Genomic DNA, 15,973 nt, shown 5'->3' on the forward strand with positions numbered 1-15,973 from the left:
GAGATGACAGCAGAGTGCCTCTTCTGAGGATCTTGTACTTTCATCCAAATTAGAACATATTCTGGGCAGGCTGTGAATTGTGGGAGATAGGCAGAAAGCTTTGCGAAACTTCCCTTAATGAAAATGAATCAGAGTTTTTCTAGGTATTTAACTGTGTATCAATTAAATTTATATTGATTAAAATTTATTGCAATCATTTATAGTAACAAATTCCCAGAGCTTTGGTCAGATATATATATATGTTAATAATGGGGGGTTATGTTTGTTATATGCATATATGTAACAAATCTGGATCAGATAATAGTCTGTTTTGAAAGAAAATACACAAATACACAAATATCCTAAATAAATTGGATTTTAACATAATATAACATATATTAACACAGTTAATCAACAAACAATTTGCTAATTCCTGAGTTCTTCTAGTCTATGACAAAGTTACAGGAACCGCAGCAACTTTTGTATCTGTTATTCTTCACGTACCCACAGCAGACTCTCCTAGGGTATACACAAAGCCTCTTCTGAGACCATGGCATCAGAAAAGAATTGCAGACTGAATGCTTTCAACATGCCAGGAATAAATGGGGTCTTTCTCTTCCCCATCTTCGGCTGCCTTAAACTTAGTCACCGAGGCTTAACTAGGATTCCTCTGCAGCAACTGAAGAAAAATAGGCACTTCAGGTGGAAACTTTTCACACGTATTAAATACTTGCCTTAGGATGGATGAATCACTATTTGGAGATGTCTCTCTCTTCACTGGCTCTAGAGGAAAAGACATGTTCAGGTTAAAGGACTAACTGTCACATTCCTACAGATGGGTGAAATTATTCCCTCCCTCAGAGACAAACTTTTCACTCTGTCTGCGCTCAGCTTGGCTTACGTTTAGGCTGGTGGCCTTAAGGTGTCTCAGTCGTCCTAAGCTAAAGTTTGATCCAGTACTAGGTGTGAGCTAGACATTCAAGAATATGTTTGAGTCAAAAATGAGTTCCCACAGGAGCATTCTAGCGAAAGTGAAGGTGCAGAGAAATTGCACATATCTCCCCATGGCAAGGGGTGGAAGGGACATCATTCAGAGAGATCACAAAGGTAATTTTCAGGTAGCTGTTAAAGTTATTTTCCAGCAGACATAATAGGTAATAAGATATCTTTTATTTTTTGCATAAGTTAAATGTCCATTTTTGTATCATTTTTTATTTTAAATGTTTGTTGTTAGGAACAAAAATGCAAACCATGAAAATAGCCTATTGCATCCTCTCTCCATGCCTCTCAGTATCTTGTGGTATTGATGGAGAGCAGAGCAATATTCTGCACCAAATATCTGTCATTTTTATCAAATTTCCTTTCAAGACTGGAGGGCAGCAGAGCAGTGGGTAAGTATAATGTCCTTCCATATCACTTTTTCTTCTCTCTGGGCACTAAAATTTATTTCCTTTAGCTCGGCATGTCAAGTTCCAGAACTAGGCTAGAAAGACTAGGTGAGAGCAATAATAGGGCACCTGATGTGGCAGCCTACAGAACTGTGATGAAACAGTTCTAACCAAGGAGTATTTGGACACTACAGAATAAAATCCTGTTTATATTGAAGGGCATATAATCTGGTCCTTTTAAAGATACTTTTGTATTTAATGCAGGGCTGCCCCATGTTGATGAAGAGCTATAGATCTGTGCAAATGCAATGATGTTAAATCACAGTATCTTCATTTTAGCAAATCTATGTCCATAAGGTGATTTCTATAAAGTGGCTTCATATAGCCATGAAGGACTCACTGCCATGACAAACATAAATTTTAGGCTCTATATTCAGAGTGGCATGGAGCTCTCCCACTTTCATTTCTCTCCTGTTGCTGATGCTTAAAAGTTGTCATTCTGCCAAAGAGCAGATGTGAGGCCAGGGGGTTGTGCACACTACAGGACATGGATAGAGGATTCTCAGCCCCCTAAAACCTTTCTGCTTCCCTACTGAACCTTTATGATTGCTTTGCCTACCACTTTCACCTTTTGTGAGTCACGTTTTTGATCTGAATTGTTTGACATGAAGATTGAGCCTTTGTATAACTTACGCTTTATCTTCTGTGTGAATTGACTGTATAGCACCTGGACATTTGGGTTACAACCTCTGCCAGCAAGGTCCACAGTTCCCTGGCTTGTAAACAACACACAGTAGACTCAAAAATTGCTGCTGAAATGACAAGTAGAACAAGTTCCATCCTATTATCTTCACTCAGGCTTCATCAATCAAAAACTTTCCCTGAGAAGCTCCCAGGAGTAATTGCAATGGCTTTTCTGTGCTGAACTGGAAGCCAGCAAAGCTTCCTAACTATTCATACTGGAATATCCAGCCATTGCTGGCTAGGAAATACCATAAAGCTCTTTATCCATGAATAACATGGTCAAGGGATAAACATGTTCCTGTTCTGCAGCAGAGTCTGGTTTTCCTTTACCTTTAGATGGTGTAAAACAAAGTGCTTCCACTAAAACTGAAAATTAAAGCCAATGTGTGAGTGAATACCTGTCCTGAAGTTTTTATTCTCTGTCAGGCAAGAATATGGTACTGCTAAGACAAGGTTATAATTCAAGATGTTTAGAGAAGCTGTAACAAATGACAATAGCTAACTGAAAAATGTTTAAATGAGTGTATTAGATACTGATGTCCAGATAATAATCTTTGAACACCTTATTCCCAGAAAGTACGCTAAAGGCATTTACGCACAATTCTAACTACAGGAAGGGTGTCTTGTCCCTGTGTCCTCCCACTGCAGACAACAATAGTTCAGAGAACAGTTTTTTTTATAGAGTTGTATCTTAATTATTTCTGGCCAAATCTTTTTGATTGGAGCTTGTTCCTCCCACTTAATAATTTTCCACAAAAAAAAAAACAACCCCACCCTTGTATTAGAAGGAAGTTTTATTATCATTTCTTGAAATGTGCCTAAGAGGTTTAAGGGAATAAATTTACAGTTTACTGGGAGGAACCCAGGCTATGTTTTCATTGTAAGCCATGAGACAGCAACTCCCTGCCACCATTTTTTACATTCAGGACCTCATTTTTGCCAGACAAAAATGCTGTTCACCCAAGTTAGACCCTGAATTCTCTGTATTGCTCAGTTGAGTTTCAAACCAGAAAAGAGACAGATGCATGGAGCTAATCACTTCTACACTAGTTCTCCACTCTGAAAATTGCCTTGATTAATTAATCCTGCCTCAAGTGTACACAGAAATGCCAGTGCACGCAGCGTGAGTGAGATGGGCAGCATTGCGGCAGTTATTGAAAGGTGGAGCATGAAATGTTCCTAATGCAGGACCGGCATTCAAACAGGGGGGTCTGACATCTCCTGAACTCGCTCCCCCATCACTTTCAGGCTCTGGAGCTCAGCAGGCAAGTACTTTGCAGATCTGTTAGGACTGCTAAACCACTCTCACTTTGGATCTGATCTCTGGAAGGATATTCCAGTATTTTGGTCTGATCTCATTTCTGGAGGGATGGAGAACAAAACTGGACCCCTCATTCACACACGTGCCTATAAATTCCCAGGGCAGTAGCAAAAGGAGTGTGAAGATCTCATGGCAAGCAAGGGCGGGTAACCAGGCTGAGAGGCACTAAGGTATCCAGCCAGCATTTCTCTCTGCACCGTCAGTTCCCTCAGACAGTATGAAATTACTTCTTCCAGAGTAGATTGGATCAGCTGTCCTCTCTCTCTGGCATCTCCTGAACATTTCTATTCGCACTCCCTGTGGACACACAAGTCAAAATAGATCATCACAAGTTTGCAAGTTAGATGCTTGCAAGATTGTCACACGTCTGTGCTAAATGCACTGAGAACAGAACCGACAAGATACCTGTTTGAAATTATCCGTAAGCCAAGCAAGAGATTTCAGTAAACTTCTGGGTGAAGACTTAAGGGCAGCATATCAGACTAGAGGGAAATAATGATTTTGGAGAATTGTGCTTCTAATCTGATTCTGGGGAATTATAGTTTGACATTGCTTTGTCTTTTTATCCTCGCAAAGGCCTTTTTTCCCTTGTCACAGTGAGGTCTTTCTACTATTCACATTAGTGGCTTTACATGAGCCTTCATAATTGTTTCTTATAAAATACGTTGATTTCTATCATCCTGTTTAATGATGTGCTACATTGTTTATAAGATAATGCAATGAACCCACTTTGAACTCATTCTATTATCCCATAAGTAATGCAATAAACTGCTTAACAGGGCAATTAAATCAAGTGATTTCAGGTTAATGTTATTAGACAGTGTTCAAGAACATGCAACTTTTGTTTTGAGGATTGGCTTACCCTCTTAAATATTGGAAAATGTACTTTGCTAATGTTTTTGTTTGTATTCCCTAAGGTACTAATCACATTATTCATTGCTGAGGACCAGAAATATAGCAGCTTTCCAAACAGAAGAGTTAGTGTACCCTCTAGTAACTTGTGACAAAGCAATGGATTTAATAACCTTGGAGAACTCCCCAGGGTATTATACAGCAGCGTTCTAAGCTTAGGAAAAAAAAAAAAAAGACATTTCATTATATACAGACAGTAGAAAATCAAATATGTGAAAGAAACATAAAGGTTAAATATATTATGCTATTGAAAAAAATCTTGGGCTGCTCAACCTACATATCATACCTGATTTGAATTTTTGAAAGGGATCTTAATGAATATTTTTAGACAGCACCACTTTTTTCCTTATACCTTTTTTTTGGCCCACCCAAAAATGTAATTCAAATACTCTGCACCACACAGAATTTCATTAGGAACAGTTCCAGTGAAATTAAATCTCTATTGTGCATCTTGAGTCTGCTCTAATAATTACTGCTCCACTGAGTATGTAATTTAAAGTCTCTTGTTAATAGATGAGGTGCCGAACACCAACAGCTAGCTCTTCCGAACTTCACAGTTGAAGAGCTATCTTGCTTACAGCCAGAGAAATCTACTTGCAGTTGGACTTCCACGGAACAATACTGACATCTAACAGCTGCTGGAATAATCCTAACTACATATTACTCCATCATTTCCAAAGGGTTTTATTAGCTGATATTTCTCTTTCTTAAGGTTCTCAGTGAGAGTTATGTATTCCAAAATTAAGAGCAACTGTGGACTTCTTACCTGGATTCAAGTTTTCAAAATATGGCTAAAAAAGACCCTGATAAGAAAACAGGTGAAAGAAACTATAGTTAAATCCATTATGCTGTTAAAAACAAAACAAAACCAGCCAAACACACACACACCCAAAATCCCCACCTATAGACTGAAATAAATAAAAAAAAAAGCGGAGAAAATAATAAATATTAGAATTGCTCATTTTGAAACATTTCAAAATTTAAAATGCAATTTTTTTTTTTTTTTTTTTTTGTAGATGAAATATTATCTCAAAGGAGGTGTTTTGCTGTACCCAAAACATTACATTTATATGTTTAGATTTTGGTTAACCATCAAACATTAAACCAATTGCTTGCTGAACTCTAATGTTAAGGCCAATATTTTAAAGAAATCTCCTCCTCCCTATACAGAGAGCCATGGCTTCAGAGAATCACAGATTGGTAGGGGTTGGAAGGGACCTCTGGAGATCATCATCTAGTCCAACCCCCCTGCTCAAGCAGGACAACCTAAAGCCAGTTGCCCAGGACCATGTCCAGATGGCTTTTTAGTATCTCCACGGATGGAGACTCCCGAACTTCCCAGAGCAACCTGTGCCAGTGCTTGGTCATCCTCATAGTAAAGAAGTGTTTCCTGATGTTCAGAAGAAACCTCTTGTGATTCAGTTTGTGTCCATTGCCTCTGGTCCTGCCACTGGGCACCACTGAAAAGAGCTTGGCTCCATCCTTTTTTGCACCCTCCCTTCAGGTATTTATATACATTGATAAGGTCCCATTCTCTTCTCCAGACTAAACAGACCCAGCTCTCTCAGCCTTTCCTCATAGGAGAGATGCTCCAGACCCTTAATCATCTTCGTGGCCCTTCACTGGACTCTCTCCAATATGTCCATGTTTCTCTTGTACTGAGGAACACCACAGGCATGGCCTTACCAGTGCTGAGTAGAGGGGAAGGATTAATGAACTGGTAATACTTTGCCCAGGATCCTATTTGCCCTCTTTTGGCAAGGACCCATTGCTGGCTCATGTTCAATTTGGTGTCCATCAGGAGCCCCAGGTTGTTTTCTGCCAAGCTGCTTTTCAGATGAGTGACCTCTAGCTCCTTCAGTACTCTTGGGTGCATCCTATCAGGGCCCATGAACTTACGTATGTCCAAGTTGTTTAAGTATTCCCCAACGTGGTTCTTTTCCACTGAGCATTTTCCTGGCTTCAGCCTTTCCCTCTGGTCTTTAGAACGTGGGATTCCTGAAGTCCAGTCTGGCTAGTAAAGACTGAACAAAGAAGGTATTCAGCCTTTTTCTTGTCCTGTGTAACCAGGATCCCTCTCTTGTTGAGCAACGGGGCCACATTTTCCCTAGTCTTCCTTCTGTAAGCTATGTACTTATCAAAGTTCTTGTTGTCTTTGACATCACTGGCTAGATTCAGTTCCAGATGGGTTTTAGCTTTCCTAAGTTCATCGCTGGATGATTAGGCAATGTTTCTGCATTTCTTCTAGGTTACCTGTTCTTGCTTCCACCCTCTGTATGTTTCCACCCCCTATATGCTTTCAGAACTTCATGTTGAGCTCTTTTGAAATTCCATCTATGATGGGTTGACCCTGGCTGAGGGCCAGGTGCCCACCAGAGCCGCTCTATCACTCCCCTCTTTCATTAGACAGGGGAGAAAAGGTACAATGAAAGAAAACTTACGGGTCGAGATAAGGACAGGGAGAGATCATTCTCTAATTATCATCACGAGCAAAACAGACCGAACTTAGAGAGGGAATTCATCTTATTTATTACTAAGCAAAACAGAGTAGAGGAATGAGAAATAAAACCAAATCTTAAAAACACCTCCCCCCACCCCTCCCATCTTCCCGGGCTCAACTTCACTCCCGGCTTCAACCTCCGCCCCCCCCAGCGGCACAGGGGGACAGGGAGTGGGGGTTACGGTCAGTTCATCACACGGTGTTTCTGCCACTTCTTCATCCTCAGGGGGAGGACTCCTCTCATCGTTCCCCTGCTCTAGCGTGGGGTCCCTCTCACGGGAGACAGTCCTTCATGATCTTCTCCAACGTGAGTCTCCTCCACGGGGTGCAGACCTTCAGGAGCAGACTGCTCCAGCGTGGGTCCCCCACGGGGTCACAAGTCCTGCCAGCAAACCTGCTCTGGCGTGGGCTCCTCTCTCCATGAGGCCACAGGTCCTGCCAGGAGCTTGCTCCAGCCCGGGCTTCCCACGGGGTCACAGCCTCCTTCAGGTGTCTCCACCTGCTCCAGCGTGGGGTCCTCCATGGGCTGCAGGTGGAATCTCTACACCCCCTCATCCTCCCTCCATGGGCTGCAGGGGGACAGCCTGTCTCACCATGGTCTTCACCACGGGCTGCAGGGGAATCTTGCTCCGGCGCCTGGAGCACCTCCTGCCCCTCCTTCTGCACTGACCTTGGTGTCTGCAGATGTTCTTACATCTTCTCACTCCTCTCTCTGGCTGCAAAAGCTCCCTCTGACTGTTTTTTCCCTTCTTAAATATGTTATCACAGAGGTGCTGATTGGCTTGGCCTTGGCCAGCGGCGGGTCTGTCTTGGAGCCGGCTGGCATTGGCTCTGTCAGACACAGGGAAAGCTTCTAGCAGCTTCTCACAGAAGCCACCCCTGTAGCCCCCCCGCTACCAAAACCTTGCCACGCAAAACCAACACACCATCCCATAATCTTCTAAAAAGGTGACCTGATTTTTCAGAAGTGTTGAGTACTCAACACCTTCTACTGATATGCTTGGGAAATGAGGGCAATGCAGAACTTTTAAGAAAAACTAAAACCATTGTTTAGTCACTATAGAGGAATTTAGGAACTCAAATGTTTCTTCTATGATTTTTTTTACATAATCTTAAAGCTGAATTTCATTCATTCCAAATTACCATTTTTCCCATACCAGCGAAACTCTCACTTCTTTTGAGTACAACTGTAGCTCCTTGAACTATTTGTCTCAGTCTGTATTTATTGCAATTTCTACTTTTATTTCAGTATGCAAATAATTTGTAAAAAATGCCTCACTTCCAAGGCGTCTGATCACTTCTTCATAAGAATTTACTATATTGTTCACATAAATACCTTTCAACCTGCTGCATGGATAGTTCATGAACAGCAAGAATACTTCACATTTATACACATTTTTAATAAGTGCAAAGCACTGAACAGACATTAATTAAGTAGGACAGACTTTTCAAAAGTGTCTGAAGGAATTAAATCCTGGGCTTCCCTTGAAATCAACTGGAGTAAGCAGTTAAACTCCTTGTGGGAATGTGGAAATCTCATTTGCAATCGTAACAAGGCCTCAGTGACAGTAACTAGCGCTCACCCTTTTAGATACAAATTGCCTGAAATACACAGTTAAGTAAATGCCCCAAGATCACAGATTCAGTAAGCGGCACTGTTAGCAGTTGAGCTTGAAAGGCTGCTCTCGAGCTCTACATATGAGAGCCAGGTTACATCATTGCTGCTTGAGCAGGTGATCTCATGCCCATTAAAAGAGGGAAGAAAGGTTTTTGCCAAGGCTGAGGTGAACCTTACTTGGATGCTCTGAACATCTTCTTTCCTCAGAAGAAGATGAAGGGGAGGCACTGCTTGGTGGCCATGTGAAATTTCTAGACCTTATTTCAGAAAAATATGTCTCATCCAAACAATGACTGAAATAAAAAGAAAATTGAGGTTAGACAAATAGGTTAAAAATTCGACACAAAGAAAAGCAGGTCAGGTTCAGCTAACAACAAAGTGTATTTTTCATTTGCTTTTGTTTAGCATTGTTGCTGACAATCTGAAAAACATTATTTGACTCAGCTGTACATAGTATTTCCCCACCCCAATTTTTCATTTCAACAAACTTGAAAAATGTTATTTCCCTCTGCTTCATTTGACATTAAACTGAGCTACTTCAGTAGGTCTCACTTTATTATTAGAGATTGTTTAAAAAGTACAGCTCCTTTGTAATATAGCGACTACATGATAGTGAGTCAAATCTTTTAATTTTTCCTCCATCTTTTTTTTTCTTTTTGAGATGTGTGTCTCTAAGATAATTAACTAGCTAGTCCTAAAATGTAATTTATATCACTCAAATGGGTCTGAATTACATTGTACTTAGAGAGGCAGAGTGAAATGGGAAATGCAAATTTGAGTTCATGTTAAGTTTTATAAAAGTGAACACTAATCCTTCAGGGACTCTGGATTTGACAAAAAAATTATATGAATGATGTATGCTCAGAAAAAGCAATGCTGAGAAGGAACCCAATCCTGATAGGTCTCGAGTGTGTGAACAGTGTGAGCCTGATTTTTATTTATGCTCTCATTCCACTCCACCCAGGGATGGAGAGAAAACTGGAGATGGTGACTCTGAACCACCTTTTTGCTCCCTACATTTCAGGCCTACATACGAGAGATTCACATGAAAGCGTTATCTTTCCATAATATCAGTTCTGTAAAATCTTTTCTGATTCTTCACTGCCTCTTACTGAATCTCTGACCTTGGAGCATTTACTTAAGTGTGCATTCTATGCACCAAGGTTTGTTATAGAGGCACCTCACATGGCCACAGTCCCGGGCAGCTCCCCATGTTGGAATCGCATCCTCTGGACATCTCTCATGAGATATGCATGACAGAGACCTCCTTGACCCAGAGCTTGGCACCCAGGGTTTACCACTATGTTTTAAGACTTTCATGAGTTACAAAAGTGACCTTTGTGCAGTTAAGGTGAGGTTCAACCACACTAATGTCATTATAAACAGAAGGTAATGCCTACAAGTTATGTTTCCAGAAACTGCTAAAGCCAAACAACAAGGCATTAAAAAGAGTCCTGCTGGGATTCTGGACAAAATTTTCATCCCTCCATACCCAAGAAGGACTGGAAGAGATGTCAAGATATTCAGTAAGAACCTAACTGCAAGACAAAAACACCTTGCCTTGTTCAGCATAGAAAAATAGAAACTTAGAGAGTTTTGATTGCTTTCTTTCCCTAAGAAAAGAAGCAAAGAATTTTTTATGCCAAATGGAAGTTGTCCACCTGATTGGAACCAACTTTTGCCAAAAATGGTGAAGAGTGTATGTAGTATGAAGAATTTATGAGGAACCTTTCAAAAGAAGATGTGAAAGCAAAAGCTCATTTTCCACTGGTTTGTGGAAAAGGAATATGTGACATGGCAGCCTGTAATACTAGGAAATGAGAGAAGATGACCCAGAAGATCTATTCTTATTTATTATTGTTACTGTCAAAAAATAACATTAAGAGAATTGTAAGGCACCTTTCCTTGCATTTATTTTTTTAGGAAGGTAACCAAGTGTCTCATTTGGGGTTGTTTCCTCCTAACTCTACAAAATATATTATATCTATTTGCTTTGAAAGTCAAAGGCTCTTTGCTATGACATAAAATAGGAACATCTCACAAATTGTTAGTGCTGGGATTTGCATATATCATTACCATACTTCCTAATTATTTCTGGATCTATTTGCATAACGAAGAATAGTTTCTTCTCCATAACAGTAAGTATAAAACTGTGCCTGTCACTCCTCCATGGGCAGGGAACTTTAATTGTTTTGTTCTAAAGCCTAAAAGTCAAAATTTCATAAATAGCTAAATAAAAAATAGGATGAAAAACTAAACAAGATCAAAATACAACATGGATCCTCTTTGAGGACATCCAGGATTTATACTGGGGTAAATTTATCATTACCAATACTTTTACCTCTAATTTACTGACAGCTAAGTGAAAAAGAGTAGAGACCTTTATCTTTTCAGGTGAAATGTCTAAATGACTAAATAAGCATCTTGGTGATCTCTCAAGAAAGTAGATGCTTCTGTTCTGTTTGCTTTTGTTTTACTACTAATGGGACATGTCTGAGCTGAAAAGGTTGTGAAGATTTGTGCTTTGTAGTGACACTTAATCCTAGCCTCACTTAGGGAGAAGAAACCTTTTATTGATCACATGTCTGTCTTGTTTAAAGGCCATCAGCCAACATCAGACTTACTCCCAGGTTTTAATGGCAGGAAATTAATTTGTTGGTGTTTGGTAGAAATTAGATACATTGAAGCAGAAATCAGAACATAAAATATCAATTGTATAAAACCTCCAGATACATTTGATTTTTTTTCACGCTCAGCATCTAAAAATCTAGGATGGATAGATTCGTGCTTGTGCCACTGTGGTGGGAGCCACAGGCTGTGAGCTCAGTTCCCATCCCAGGCAGAAGATTTTTACGTAATACTAAGCAAGTGACTCTAGGAATAGTTAAGATTCACAACACACTGTTATGCTATGTGCAGCTGAACCAGCTCTGAACAAGCCCATGTGTCCAGACCAAAGCCATACAAAGGCAGTAGCCTGAGTGGTGAAAGAACAGCAGTGACAGAACATTCCAGCTAATTAATCTGATCTCTTGGTGAAGCTGTGTAGCCCACGATCGTCCAATTTTGGAACTAAGGACAAAGCCCAGCATGCTACAGAGAGAGAGGTCCTTATGGGTTTGTGGTTTGCCTTCTTCAGAAGATGGTTTTGCAGGTAAATGTCCATAAGGTGTGCAATTATTGGGTAGCGTGATGTAAGAAGATAATGGATAGGAGAAGTGCTGGACCACAGGACCTCAGAAACAGTCTCTAACACAAGTCTCTAAAAATAAGCTGCTTCCCATTTTCCCCTGTATTTCATTATCACCTGGACTGCAAATTGCATCCTCCTCAAAACCAAATGGTTGAAAAATTAGCTGATTGTCCATATGGCTATAGCTGATGGGAGGGTTTTTTCCCCTCATTGCATTGTATCATAAACCAGCTAGGAAAGGAGGAAAGAGAGCTGCTTGGATGAGAAGGATATTTATTAGACCTGCATAACCAAACAATTGAGAAAACTCTTAATTTACAAAACTGCAAACAAAAAAGTGGAAAGGATGGTCAAAATTCAGCTGATGAAAGGCATCAGGAATGTTAACAGGTATACCTCAGCTACACAAAAGAATGTGTCAGAATTAACGCCAGAGAGAAGGTTAAATAAATGATAAAAATAGCTCTGCTAATTGTAGTAAGAATGTTTCTATTTATTGGTACAAACACATTGAGTACACAGCTGAAAGACTTTTACAGCCTGCTATTTGCAATCAGGGGAAGCACACAACCAGGAACAGTGATATTTTTATGCTTCTGTTTTAGAAGTGTTCTATACAAATCTGAAACCTCATTTCCTACCCATATATAGAATCATAGAATAATAGAATCATTTGAGTTGGAAAAGACCTTTAGGATCATCAAGTCCAATCATTGACCTAACACTGCCAGGTCCAACCACTTAACCATGTTCCTAAGCACCACATCTACACGTGTTTTAAATACATTTAATATTTATTTAAATAAATAAATATGCAATATATCCTGGCCTTCTGTGTGTGTCAGTTTTTCTTCTTGTTTTGACTGAGTTCTGGTCACAGTAAATGAATTCCACACTGCTATGGTTTAACCCCAGACAGCAGCTCAGCCCCACGCAGCTGCTCGCTCACTTGCCCCATGGCAGGATGGGGGAGGCAATCAGAAGAATGAAGGTGAGAAAACTCGTGGGTTCAGATAAAGACAGTTTAATGGTTAAAGAAAAAGCTGCTCACACAAGCAAAGTAAAATGAGGAATTCATTCACTCCTTCCCATGGGCAGGCATCTCCAGGAAAGCAGGGCTCCATCACGTGTAACGGTGACTTGGGAAGACAAACACCGTCACTCTGAACATTGCTGCCTTCCTTCTTCTTCCCCCAGCTTTATATTCTGAGCATGACGTCATATGGTATGGAATATCCCTTTGGTCATTGGGGTCAGCTGTCCCAGCTGTGTCCCCTCCCAACTCCTTGTGCACCCCCAGCCTACTCACTGGTGGGGTGGGGTGAGGAGCAGAAAAGGCCTTGGCTCTGTGTAAGCACTGCTCAGCAGTTGCTAAAAGAACCATGTGTCATCAACAGTTTTCAGCACAAATCCAAAACACAGCCCCATACTAGCTACTGTGAAGAACATCTACTCTATCCCAGCCACACACAGTTATTTACAGGTTTTCGTCTTTCCCTGTACTGTGTCTTTGAAAATGCTAACTTGTACGTAAAGAAAGACTGCATGTTGAAGGAATATGAAATAAACAGTTCCTGCATCATCCTAAAAGCTAAATAAACATTAGCAAATTAGACAGGATTAGGATATGGCTCAAACATTGAACTGGGATCATCCATAAAGCTTAAATGTCAGGGCGCTTCTAGCTTTTTTTTTGACTTAAGCTGCCTAATGCTCCTACAGGCAATATATAGGAGTGGTCAGGGAATAGCCAAAGAACCATTCCCAACTGGCAGTTTGGTCAAGACCACTGTGTTTTGGAGAGGAGGAGATTCAGCCATATGGAAACAAACCAGGCCAAGGCAGTTGACTGGATGGTCAGAGCACGGTCTTGTATCTGGCTGCTAGTACACACGTAGCCACCAAGGCTAATGCACTGCTGTTACAGACTCATGGCCTCAAATGGTTGAAAGACATTGAGTGATTCTGGATCTGTAGCACCTACAAAAATTAAAGCTTCTCAGGTTATCATCTGGTTTTGTCTTTGTTCTTGTATGGTATTAACAGATTTCTCATTAACTTATTCTTATATGATAACCAGAGAATGGTGAACACAACATCCATGCCCTGCTTACACGTTCAGATGTGATCCTAGAGAGCCACAGGTGTGAAAAGGAAGGTCCAGTAAGAAAGAAGAATGACACCTTACGGAGGTGCCTACATGTCTTCATCAGCTAAAGAAGCAGCTTAAAGCAAATTTAGTCTAAATGGACTAATGCTTCTGTGTTAAAAGTCAGATGAGATACATCTCATACCACTTTGATGTGCATAGTTAGGTCTATTCTTCACTGGAAAGTAGTCATCATTCCATGAAAAATTCCACAAGAAATCTGGATTCATCAACATTTCCAAACAGACAAGAGAACGCATAGAAGCGGGGGGGGGGGGGGGAGGGAAGAGGAAAAAAAGTGAAATTATTAAATTGTTAGCTTGTTCCCTGTGGAAACCAGAAATATTCTGGTTGACAATGGCTCAAGGAGTGGTGTTACATCTGCGCAATACTCCAGATTTAGGAAAGCCATGGAAATGTCATTAAACTTCTCCTCTCAGTTCTGTAAAGAAAGGTGTATTTAAAAGATCTAGGTACAGGGCTGCAGTCAGACTGTACCATATTGTGATTTCTTTAGGTCTTCTAGCTAAGCAGACAAGAACCAAGAATACAAGAAATAGAGAAAGACAGCACAAAGAAAGAAACTGTAGCAGGAAGGTAAGAAGTATATTAAAAAAGGAGATGTGAGGAGAGAGAGAGACGGAATAAAAACTGAAAACCTGAATAATCTAGCCTCAAAACCAGACTTGACAGACACAGAAATCATTCTACCAATTAAAAAATAATTAGATTCTCCATGCAATTTTCTTTTTCTGAGACAAATGTTGCTGGTTTAGTGCAAAGCCTCCTGATAAACAGAAACAGCAATAATTATTACAAGTAATAACAATAATAAATGTATAAGTAATAATATTACCATTCTTATCTGCTGAGGATTATTCTATTTGTGTATACAAAAGAAAAAAGTCAAAGGAAAAAATAACATTAAAACAATCAATATACTGAAAATCTGTAACGTGAGAGAAAATAAATATTTTCTAATTCATTGTTATACCTAAAGCACCAGTACACCTATTACATGTAATTAAACACCATTTTATAATCCTAAAGAGCTATAAAAACCCAATAGATTCTTAAATGAAATTCCTTTGAGACGAGTTGAAGACATTTAAAAATAATTTAAAAAAATATAACATCTATTTTTTTTTTACTTCTAAACACATTTCTGCTATGAGGGAACACATTCATTTGAAAAGTCTCTTGCATGTATAAATCAATAGAAGAGTCCCAGAGTGCAATCTTCACCTGGTATAAATTGCTACACACAATAATCCCAGTTTATATCACCCAAGAAATCATCCCATGTTTTGGTTTTAATAAACAAAGAAAATGTTGAAATTTTATTTAAAGCATAACTGGTCTCTTTGGAATTCTTTTGTCCAGCCAAACCAGCTTGGAGCATCATAATATGCTTTGTCATGAAATTTTTAATACTTTCAGTGTGGTCAGGATCAAATATCGTGAAAAGTGGAGTTTCTCTTTGTGGACTGACAGTTTGAATTACAATCAAAACTGCAGAAGATGGGAAGAAAAACACAACTTGGGAAGAATTGCCTATCTGACAATCTGACAATCAAGTACAGGTGTCTTTTATTTTTCTTATGTAAATGAGTGTGCTTTACATGAAAACCAATGAGATAATAAATACAAATGCCCTTTTTCCAGCCACACATATACTACTAATAGAGAGCAATACATACAAAAACACTAGAATCCCACCTAGAACAGTAGTGCACTGTGAAGTGTTTTGTAAAACATTACATATATATAGTGTCATGCATACATAATGTACATATATATAATGTACATATATATAACACCATGTGGCTCTTAGGCAAAGCTCTCCAGTAATTGTCCTCATCACACTTAATAGCAGAGTAGCATCATTTTCTCAGGTAAGTAAGGCTGCACTTCTTGCAAAAGATGTAGGGATCACTCCTAAGGAAAAGCTTTTCTCCTGTCTTTCCGAGTGCAGAGCATGGCTCACTTTCATTTCAAAACACAGGAGTTAGAGGTGACAGCAGTATCTCTCTAATACAGCAGTCAATGGTTAGAGAACTTCCTCTGGAAACAGATTTGAGCTTAATGTCATCTTCTGCCTGAGGCTGTTGAAATCATCATCCAGGAGAGTACCAGAAAACCTGAGCTATGGGCCAGGTCCTTGCTCCA

This window comes from Balearica regulorum, chromosome 1 (genome assembly GCF_011004875.1).
Source record: "Balearica regulorum gibbericeps isolate bBalReg1 chromosome 1, bBalReg1.pri, whole genome shotgun sequence".
Lineage (NCBI taxonomy): Eukaryota > Metazoa > Chordata > Aves > Gruiformes > Gruidae > Balearica > Balearica regulorum.